General features: G+C 35.3%; 1 long non-coding RNA gene across 4 annotated transcripts in view; it reads left to right on the plus strand.

Annotated features, from left to right (window-relative positions):
* LOC134524034 (uncharacterized) overlaps nt 1-7,969 on the plus strand; it is a 43,206-nt gene extending 35,237 nt beyond the window's left edge. For all 4 annotated transcript variants that reach the window (XR_010073476.1, XR_010073474.1, XR_010073475.1 and 1 more), the window contains 2 exons: nt 4,146-4,219; nt 7,528-7,969. This is a non-coding gene — a long non-coding RNA (uncharacterized LOC134524034). The remainder of the gene's footprint in view (nt 1-4,145; nt 4,220-7,527) is intronic.
* Nucleotides 7,970-9,156: the final 1,187 nt, after the last annotated feature.

Here is a 9,156-nt window from a genome sequence, read left to right on the forward strand (position 1 = left end):
GAGTCATCACTATAAATTGCAATGAAATGCCCCTCTGTACCGTTAAAATGATCTGATACTCAGTTAAAGTATGGAGTGATCCAGCCTTATTCTGTGGCTTGAATCTTGTCAAACCCTGACCCTTGTACTCTGCCAGGGAATGGGTTTGTCCACTGGAAAAGACTCTGCCATCTAATTTGGAGAGTTCGATACAAGGAATGGATAGGAAGAGCAATTCAGTTGATTAGAGCTAACACGGTAATTGAGATTACATCAAATGAATCATTACACTTTCCTGAGACAGCAGGGTTCAAAAATACGCATACTGCAATTCTGTCCTACCCAATAGTGTGTTTTTATTTAACCTGGGTTTAAAATGCTTTGTATGCTGGAATTAATACTTTGGCATGGATGTGAAGTAGTATGTAAAAGAAACAAAGAAGTGCCCACTTAAGTAAATGATATGTGGGTTCTTTCATGTTTATTCTATTCCAAGAGTAATGACAAGATTCATCAGGGTCACACTTGGAAGCTGTCTTGCAAAGTAGATCATTTAGAAAAACATTTTGGCACCCTGCAGTTTTGTCATATATTCCAAGCAGGTTGTGCCAAAAGAAAATTGTAGAAACTGCTGTCATAGAGTACAAAATCATTGGATTTATAATCGGGAGCCAGTGGTGAGAATTCATTATACATTCACACCTGCAGATAAAGAGCATCTAAAATTGGAAGTTTTATTCCACTCATCTTTGATCCTGATATTATTAGATTATATCAGCATCATCCTACACTAGATTCTGGAATTGGAGCAGATATGATTTCCATCCATTAGTTTTTTCATATAACTCATTCTTTCTGTACAGCAACTGTATCCTGTATTTAGAGTGGTGGTTCTGGATGTTGAGACTCTTGGTTTCTGTTGTTGTATTGTATCATGTTAATCTCTTATACATCACTTACCTTATGTAAACTCGTAATATTAAAAATCACTCAACTCAAATCCTTCCACTATCCTGAATAGAAACTTTTTCATACTTCTAAAGTATTGGGAATCATTTTATCAAGTTCTAGGCATAAAGTGATATCTTTACATAGAATTTGCTAATTTAGGCTCTATATTTATATCTGTAAATACATAGCTCTGAGTCAGAATACCACTTCAACAGTAACATGTACTAAGACTACAAAGAGAGACACTGTATGAAATGTAAGGTTTTCCAAATATGTTAATTTTGGATTTGTACAAAGAGAAAACAGAATGTTAAAAATAGGATTTTATAGGTCCACAGATTAAATTACTTGGCTTCAAATTCTGTTCACCAACAAGGAATCCTCCTGGAATTTATATAATAGCATGTTGTATCAGCCACATTTATCCTTTTATCTGCTTGTGGAATATCTTCTGGTAGACTGAGATTTATTTTTTCCATATACATTAAGTGACTGTCAAGATCCAGTCATTTCTACAGTATATTCTTTGGCAAATATTTGCTGGTTCTTTTTCGGCAAATACTTATATTAAATAGTTTGCCATTTGGAGAGGTATGTGTCTAGCCATAGTTAACTCCTTGAAAATCTTACAGAAAGTCAGTGGAGTTGTTTTTGTTTGCGGCCTTACTGCATGTGTAGAGAGGGACTTGCAGCAGCAGTGACGCTGTCCCCTGAACTTCAGTCTTACGGCAGAGTCCACCAAAGAGGAGAGCATTCACTTCTGGGACCTTTCCTAAGCAGCAGCGGATTGGAGCGCCTTCATACAGGTGGAATACTCCTGTTTTCTTTCCCATCTCAAGCGCTCATTTGTACCATTTCGAATGATTAACTATGGAGACTTAAATCAAACTAGATGGCAGATTCTACAGCCCTTCCCATGATATATTTGATCTGCGGCTGCTGAAGTTCTGACAAAGAAAAGAGAAAATGATACTCCATTTCTAATTAAAGAAGTAATTTTCCTTTGCAAATAGACTTTTTATCTCAGCTACAGTGTTAAGGATCAATGGGTTGTCACATGTATGTCTTTTTAATAAATGCCAGCTGAGATGACATTAAAGTGATAGACTGATCACTGTAATCAATGCAATTCAAAATTGCTTTATGTCTTAAACGAACTTGGTTCCTTTCTGTGATTCTCCTACAGTTAACATTGTCTGAGCAATGAAGTACAAGGTTACGTCTTAGTTTGAAGGAAAAAGTGATCATGATATGGAATTAAAATTTCCTACATGTGTGCAGGTTTTGCAGTTCAACTCCTGGTTTTATGCAATTCAAAGCACCTTGCTGTGTATTCTTATTGCAAAAAAAAAAAGTAAGAGCAAAAAATTAAATTTAAAGTAGAAGAAAATAATGTGAAGCTTCCCCTTTCTCCCCCCTTGCATTGCCCCCCTCCCATGAAAGAGTGAGTGCCTAAGGCTTACTGAGATTTTTATTTGCTTAGTTGTCTTACGTTAAGCCATGAATATTGATACTCCAAAACACATCGATTACTCAACTCAAAGGCAATCAGAATAGGTATTTAAGCATGAACCATGTGGTTCATCTTAAAAGAATAACTTTGTATATGTTGTGCAGTGCCTGTATGTTTAATGCCAAACATAGACTTTTCCATATTATTTAAAATTATACTGGTATGTTTTGGTCTCCCATAAGCACAAATTCCCTGGCTTCTGACAGGGTGATGCGTCTGGGAAAAGACAGGCCTACTGATGGTGCAGTCGGTGATGATACAGGATGGCAAACGTCACGCCAGAGAACAGGCTAATTTTGAACTAAAGGAATCTTTCCATAGCATTATTCTCATGGTCTAATCAGTGACTTTAAAATCTATTTATGCGGAATACTTCAGAACTCTTTTCTTGTTCTGGATTTATTTTTTCAAAACCCTAGAGGTTCTGTAAAAACTCTCAGGATCCTTGTAAACCTTTTTATTTCTCTTAAAGTTGGCAGACTGACAGGCTTTAGTTATGCTTAGTGCTAAATTATTTATCTTCCTTTTCCCTCCTAGCCTTGACTTCTGAATCTTTAACGTGACTCTTGGGACACAGCTTTTTTTTTTTTTCCGTTTAAAGTGAAGCCATTTTTATCTTTTGTCCTTAATGTTTTACTATAAAAAAAATATATGTAAAGTTTGAATGTGTGTGTTTAATATGTAGTATCTAGTTTTTTGTAATTGTAATTCTAAGTGTAACAAAGTAACTAGGTCACATAAACCATTTTATGTTTCCTTGTATATGATTCTTACTCATTACCTGCATTCAATAGTGGATCTCAAATTTATTTACATTTTAAAAAAATACCATTCCTGTACTATCTCATATCACGGGTCATAGAACAGTCTTGAGGCTTTCTCCTCGAGGATCAAAATCCTTTAATTGCCAAGAGTTTTTCAAGGATGATGTTGAAATGCTGGTTAAATAAAAAGTTAGGCACATAATCTCCTTTAAATCCAGTATCCCACAAAGTACAGTGTATTGTTGCAATATCAGACTGGGTTTGATGGGACACAATTAGGTACCTTCCTAATAATCATGTTTTGTGCTTTGTTATGTATGTCCTGGTAACTTTCAAGTAGGAAAGAAGGTAGAAGGAGAGAGAACCTTTTTCATTGCTCATCAGTAGTGAGGAGTGTTTATTTTTACAGAATACAAGGATAACTATTTAAATACAAGCTTTTTTCAGTATGTTTTAAACTTTCTTATGTACAAGGAGTTTCAAATACTAAAGTATCAACATGTATACTATGAAACATGAAAAATGTACATATTTTAATATAGGTGGCTTTGTAGTCTACAGCATAACATGCTTGTGACTGTGACTTGGGGAGTACTTGTTAGACACTTCCTTATTTATAATTTTTGAAGTGTAATTTTTTAATCTATGTTTACACCTTCTTAATTTGTTACATCAATTGGTAATATTTGGCATATTTTGACAAAGAAGGCAACATGGCTTCAGGATACTGAATGCTTTTGAAAACCCAGCCTAAGTGATCTGAGGCTTGTTACTATGTTGTTTTAAAAGAGGCTGAGTATTTCACATTAAAGTGAACAGTACAAAACATTTTGAGGAAGACTTTTGAACTGTCTTATGACCTAATAACAGCAAGCTCTCATCAACGTGTAAGTAAGCATTGTTATTGTTAGTAATAATGTATTTATTCTAATCTTTAGATCTCGCATGACATCCAAAGAATACAAGCTACAAAAGGATTAGCGCCTCATAAAGAATTCTAAGACATTACAAGGTAAAGATCTTTTTTTTCCCCCTGTTTGTATTACCATATTCATCAACTGAAAAGCTGTAGAAGCTGGTTTCTAGTATAATTTCAGGAATGAACATATTGATTTTGAAGATTATGTCAATTCTTAAATTATTTCCAGGATCAGTAAAGAAAACCAGTCAAATTTTCCTAGAAATTTTTCCTTCAAAACATTTATCTTTAATGTCTTGATTAAGTGTCTAATATGTTGTGTATCTGACAACTTTGGGTGCTACTTTTAATTAGGGTTCTGATGTTTCTGATATTCTCAAAATGATTGTATTTATCTTGTACACGTTTATAAACAAGATTGTGGGAGCTTTCAGTCTCTTGCTCTTAGAACACCTAAAAGCGAAGTCACATACGGCAGGAAGCTTTCACTGAAGTTTACTTTGAAAATAAATACGCGGCAATAGCATGAGAAAGTGTGAATAAATGCTTGTTCTTAAGGCTACGGAGGAATAGGAGCAGCAGCACAACACGCTACCCACTGGGTCCAGATCACCAGTTCACGTCAAATAATATCACTGACTGATGCTAGTGAGGTTGTATCTGCTTGTTTAACTCACGAAACTGGCAGTTACTGTCCAAGGGGAAATAGTATTATCTCCTGACTGGAGGGAAAAGATTTTAAAAAAATCAAATAGCGTTTTATTTTCTTAAAGTGGATGATGTATACTTGGTTCTTGAGCTGTAGTTTTATTAGTTATTTTAAGAACTCAGATATATGCTGTTTCTTTAAAAACATGACTGACAAAAACAAAGGTCATGCTTCCTTGATATTTTTGTTACTGTGAGCTTGAAGCATCCTGTGCATACACCATAAGAGTAATGGAAGGGAGTATCAGCTGTATTTGCTGCTGTCAAAATGCACATCCTTTACAATAACCTTTTTTGGAACATATTTCCAAGGGGCATGATAAATTTCTCCATCGCTTGATGAGCCCTGATCCTAACTTTCCCTTTGAACTTAAAGCTATGAATCTGCGTACATGAGGACTTTAAATATGCAGAAAATGTTCAAAATGCATCTTACTCATCTTCCATAATCTCCTTTTGTATTTCTTCATTTCAAGTTGATGACAAAGCTTTTTTTCCTTGTCTCTTTTTATTAAGCAGTTCAAATTGCCATGCATGATACTTGCTATAATACTTCTGTTTCATTTTTACTCACGTTAGTATTAAACAGTAACTTTCTATTCTATTTTTGAAGTTGGTGACCTCTGAAGGATTTGGAACTCTGAAAGTTTCATTGGTGGAAAAATATCTGATATCGTATTCTGGAAAGCCTATGGCTCATTAACTTATGTCTATTAATGGCTGCAAAATTCATAAACCTTTACATAATGATTTTCTTTAACTGTAGTACTATTAATTTTTATGGTAATTTTACTGTTATTTATGATCGTCAAAAGAGTCTGTTGGAAAAAGAGATAATCGCACAGGGCTTACAATTTGTAGATCCTCTATGCCTTACCGTAATTGTTGCAGGCTCTATTAAAGATTAAGGAGGTTACAAGCTTTGACTTTATAAGGTGAAAGTAATTCTTTGAAGGGAAAGTTATATTATTAATAGTGATTGGAATTGATTACTCAAAGAGCTATAGTAATTCATTCATTAATTCCATTCAGTTTTACTTCTTTAAGGGTTTAAAACGTTTCTATCTAATCTGAGGGATCCTAATTTCATTTTGTCCATCTGCTTAACAGTTATAGGAGCTTTTACACTCTTAAAAAACCACACAAACACACACGCAAACAAAAAAACCCCAACCCTATAAATAAAAACAGTTCAGATTAAAAAGTTAAATTACTATGTTATCTTTAAAAATACTGGAGAATAAACAATCTGTGCTTCTGTTTATCTCTCTGGAATATGCGGAATATATGGTAGTTTAAGATCTATACTGTACATGGTGCACAGATATTTAAAAAGACTATTGTTCGGATAATGTACTACACCAGAAATAGAGCAGCTAGTGGATAATTTCCATAAGGTGTAGTGTAAATACCCTGTATTTTGATCCTTATTACGTGCACAGAGTAAAGCAAAGAAACACATAATACAGGCAGGAGAAGTTGAGTTTTAGGAGATGTTAGGTAGTTTTACTTGGCATCCTACAGATTCATAGGTTCCCATAAGAAATGCCTTTTCTGTTCGTAATTCATAACTAGCACCCAAAGCTGCAGCCTGAAGTCCCATTAAAGGTTTGCATGTGAAGAGACTTCAGGGTCAGAGATTGATCGATCTATAAGTTAGGATTTTCTTTCTAGTGTCAATGCAATGTATGTAGTGTCTTAAAAATATTCCTTTCAGAGGTGTTGCACTTTCTTGTTTTTCAGTCTTATTCTGTGGGGGGAAAGCAGTATTCCTTTAAAATTATTTCCATTTTGTAATATCTGCTTTGATTTTTTTTTAGACTTTCCAGCTATGGCTCTTTACACTACACACCACCATGCGTTTCTATTATTGGAGTTTAGCCTTCCATCTGCTAAGGCAGAACAATGATTGTCTTCTCGTCTGTTTGTCAGTGTTTTGAAGGCTGTCATTATTTTCTAGAAGATTTTGAACTCATGCGTCTGGTGTGCATGGACACTACAGATTCTAGGGCCATTTTCATAAATGTCCTCAGTTGAACTTTCTCTGTTCACTGCTTTTCTTATAATTACAAATCTTGTAGTGGATTGACGGCCTGTTTGTGTTAGTCTTGCATGGTCATGGCAGCTTTTCATGGGTGTTGTGTGTATGTTGGTACTTATCTGATGTTACATGTATGAATAGTCCCATAGGAGCTGTTACCGTTGTTCATATGCATGAAGGGGAGTACATGTATACGTGCTTACAGGACTTGGCCGATTGTTTATTTTGTTACCTGAGAGCTTTTGAGAGAAAGTATGCTACAGATACACCAGCAATTATGAAAATCCTATATTATCATCAGTCACTGTTTAAATTACCATTGCAGTGTCTTTGCTGCTTTGGCTGTATATTGTCTTGGGAGTTTATTGTATATGCTAATAAATAGTAGTCCTAATTGGTAGCACAAATTGCCATGCTGTTTAATCAATAATTGCAGTTGGCTTCAATTTGTGATTTAGTAGATATAACTGAATTTGGCATTAGGACTGTATATTTTTTTTTGTACTTTGTTTTAATACTTGTTATTATGATAAACTTTTTCCTGTCATTTCTCCCTGTTTGTGTACTGAAACTCTTTTGTTTGGGGGTGGTTTTGCTTTATTCTTTCCCCATTTGAAATGTTTAATTCCCAACTTTCCCTTATCTTTTTCAGGCCAGTATGTGCTTATGGTCCATGAAGTGACCATGCCCCAACTCTTGGGCCAGACTCCCACACCTGCCTTCAAACTCTTGAATTTTCCAGAGAAACCAAAACCAAGAACAAAGATTCTTTCAAAGTCACCAGCAAGTAAAAAGGATCAAACCCCACAGCCAGGGCTCTTATCCAGGGGACACTGAAGTCAATGGAATTTTTCCCATAGAATGCAGTGGAAATTGGATTCGGTCTTTGCATCCCAGTCACCCTTGTAAGGTTTTGTCATGCAGGAATGGGACTTCAGTTTTGAAAATTACAGTCTTCTAATAGCCAAGAAAATAATTGCCTTAAAGATCCACATCATGGTCATTGTCTTACTATTAACATCTTAGAAGAGAAAAGATATCTTCTCTGTCGAGATTTGAGATACAGATTAAAATTTATCAGTTCTGTTTTTCTGCTCCTATGCATTAATGTCCATATTATTGACTGTATGAAAAAATTTTCACTTTAAGAATAAGGCAGGAATCCTCTAAAAGCCTCCTAACTTAAGTCCAGTGCCTTCGCGCATGGATCAGAGGTTGACAATATCTGTAAAGGGGAGGGCTAGAGTTATTTCACATTTCTTTCCAGATTTTATCTCTTCATTTATGCTCTGAAATACGCTTTTTTAATGAACAGAAGGCCTGGAGTATGAAGTCTTTGTACCAGTGGACCTTGATAATCAGCAGTTTGTGAATTCTTTTGAGACTCCAGATTAATGAGCTACATTTCCTATTGATGTAATGGCAGCTTTCACTATGAAGAATCAGTCTTGTGCTTTCAGTTCACTTAATCAAGTTTTAACAGTAGGCCTTTGCTAGCTAGCTGATTTTGAACAACTACATGCTCTGACATCGTGTCTCTTGGGACAAACTAAGTCTCTTAGAAAAGCAGGATCCGCTCTTTCTCAGGCTATCTGTTTAGAAGTCTTAATTTTCAAATGTGTTGTTTCAGCCAGCTAGACGACTATCCCTTTCCCTGCTACCATGCAGACACCAGCTCAGTAAAACAAAAGAAACAGAAATTCCTGATGATTCTTTCCCCAGTGGCATTTGTTGGATTGTGTGTTACGATTATGGAGAATATATATGAGCCAAGATCTCAAAATGTCAAAAAGTAACAATAAATGAGCTGTTTTGATATTTTGTAGTATTTCCATGTGGGTTTCCTTCTTGTGGAAACTGCATGCTGCTATCTGTTAAGTTTGAACGCTTAGTTTGAGGGTGTAGGGGAAGTAACAAGTTCTGCAAGACAAGAGTATTTAGTGGCTTGACCTTTCATGTACTAATTTACTATTATAAAACCCTTTCTTGACAATTACTAATATACAGACAGTTTTAGCAACAAGTTTTGGATTTTGTTTTCATGTAAAGCTTAGGCACTTTGCTTAGAGTAATGTCCCAAGAGAGTCCCTGGTAAGAAGCAATTGCTAGCTCTTAGTCCAATATCGAGACACATTTTTGAATTGAAATTTCTGAATCTCCTGCTGACTACCATCTTTCTCGAGATTGACAATATTTACAAGTAGCAAGTCTCTTCTTAGCGTGGTAGATGTGCAGAGTGGATCATTATCACACAGTATACTTTGAGACTCAGTATGAAATG

This window comes from Chroicocephalus ridibundus, chromosome 16 (assembly GCF_963924245.1).
Source record: "Chroicocephalus ridibundus chromosome 16, bChrRid1.1, whole genome shotgun sequence".
NCBI lineage: Eukaryota > Metazoa > Chordata > Aves > Charadriiformes > Laridae > Chroicocephalus > Chroicocephalus ridibundus.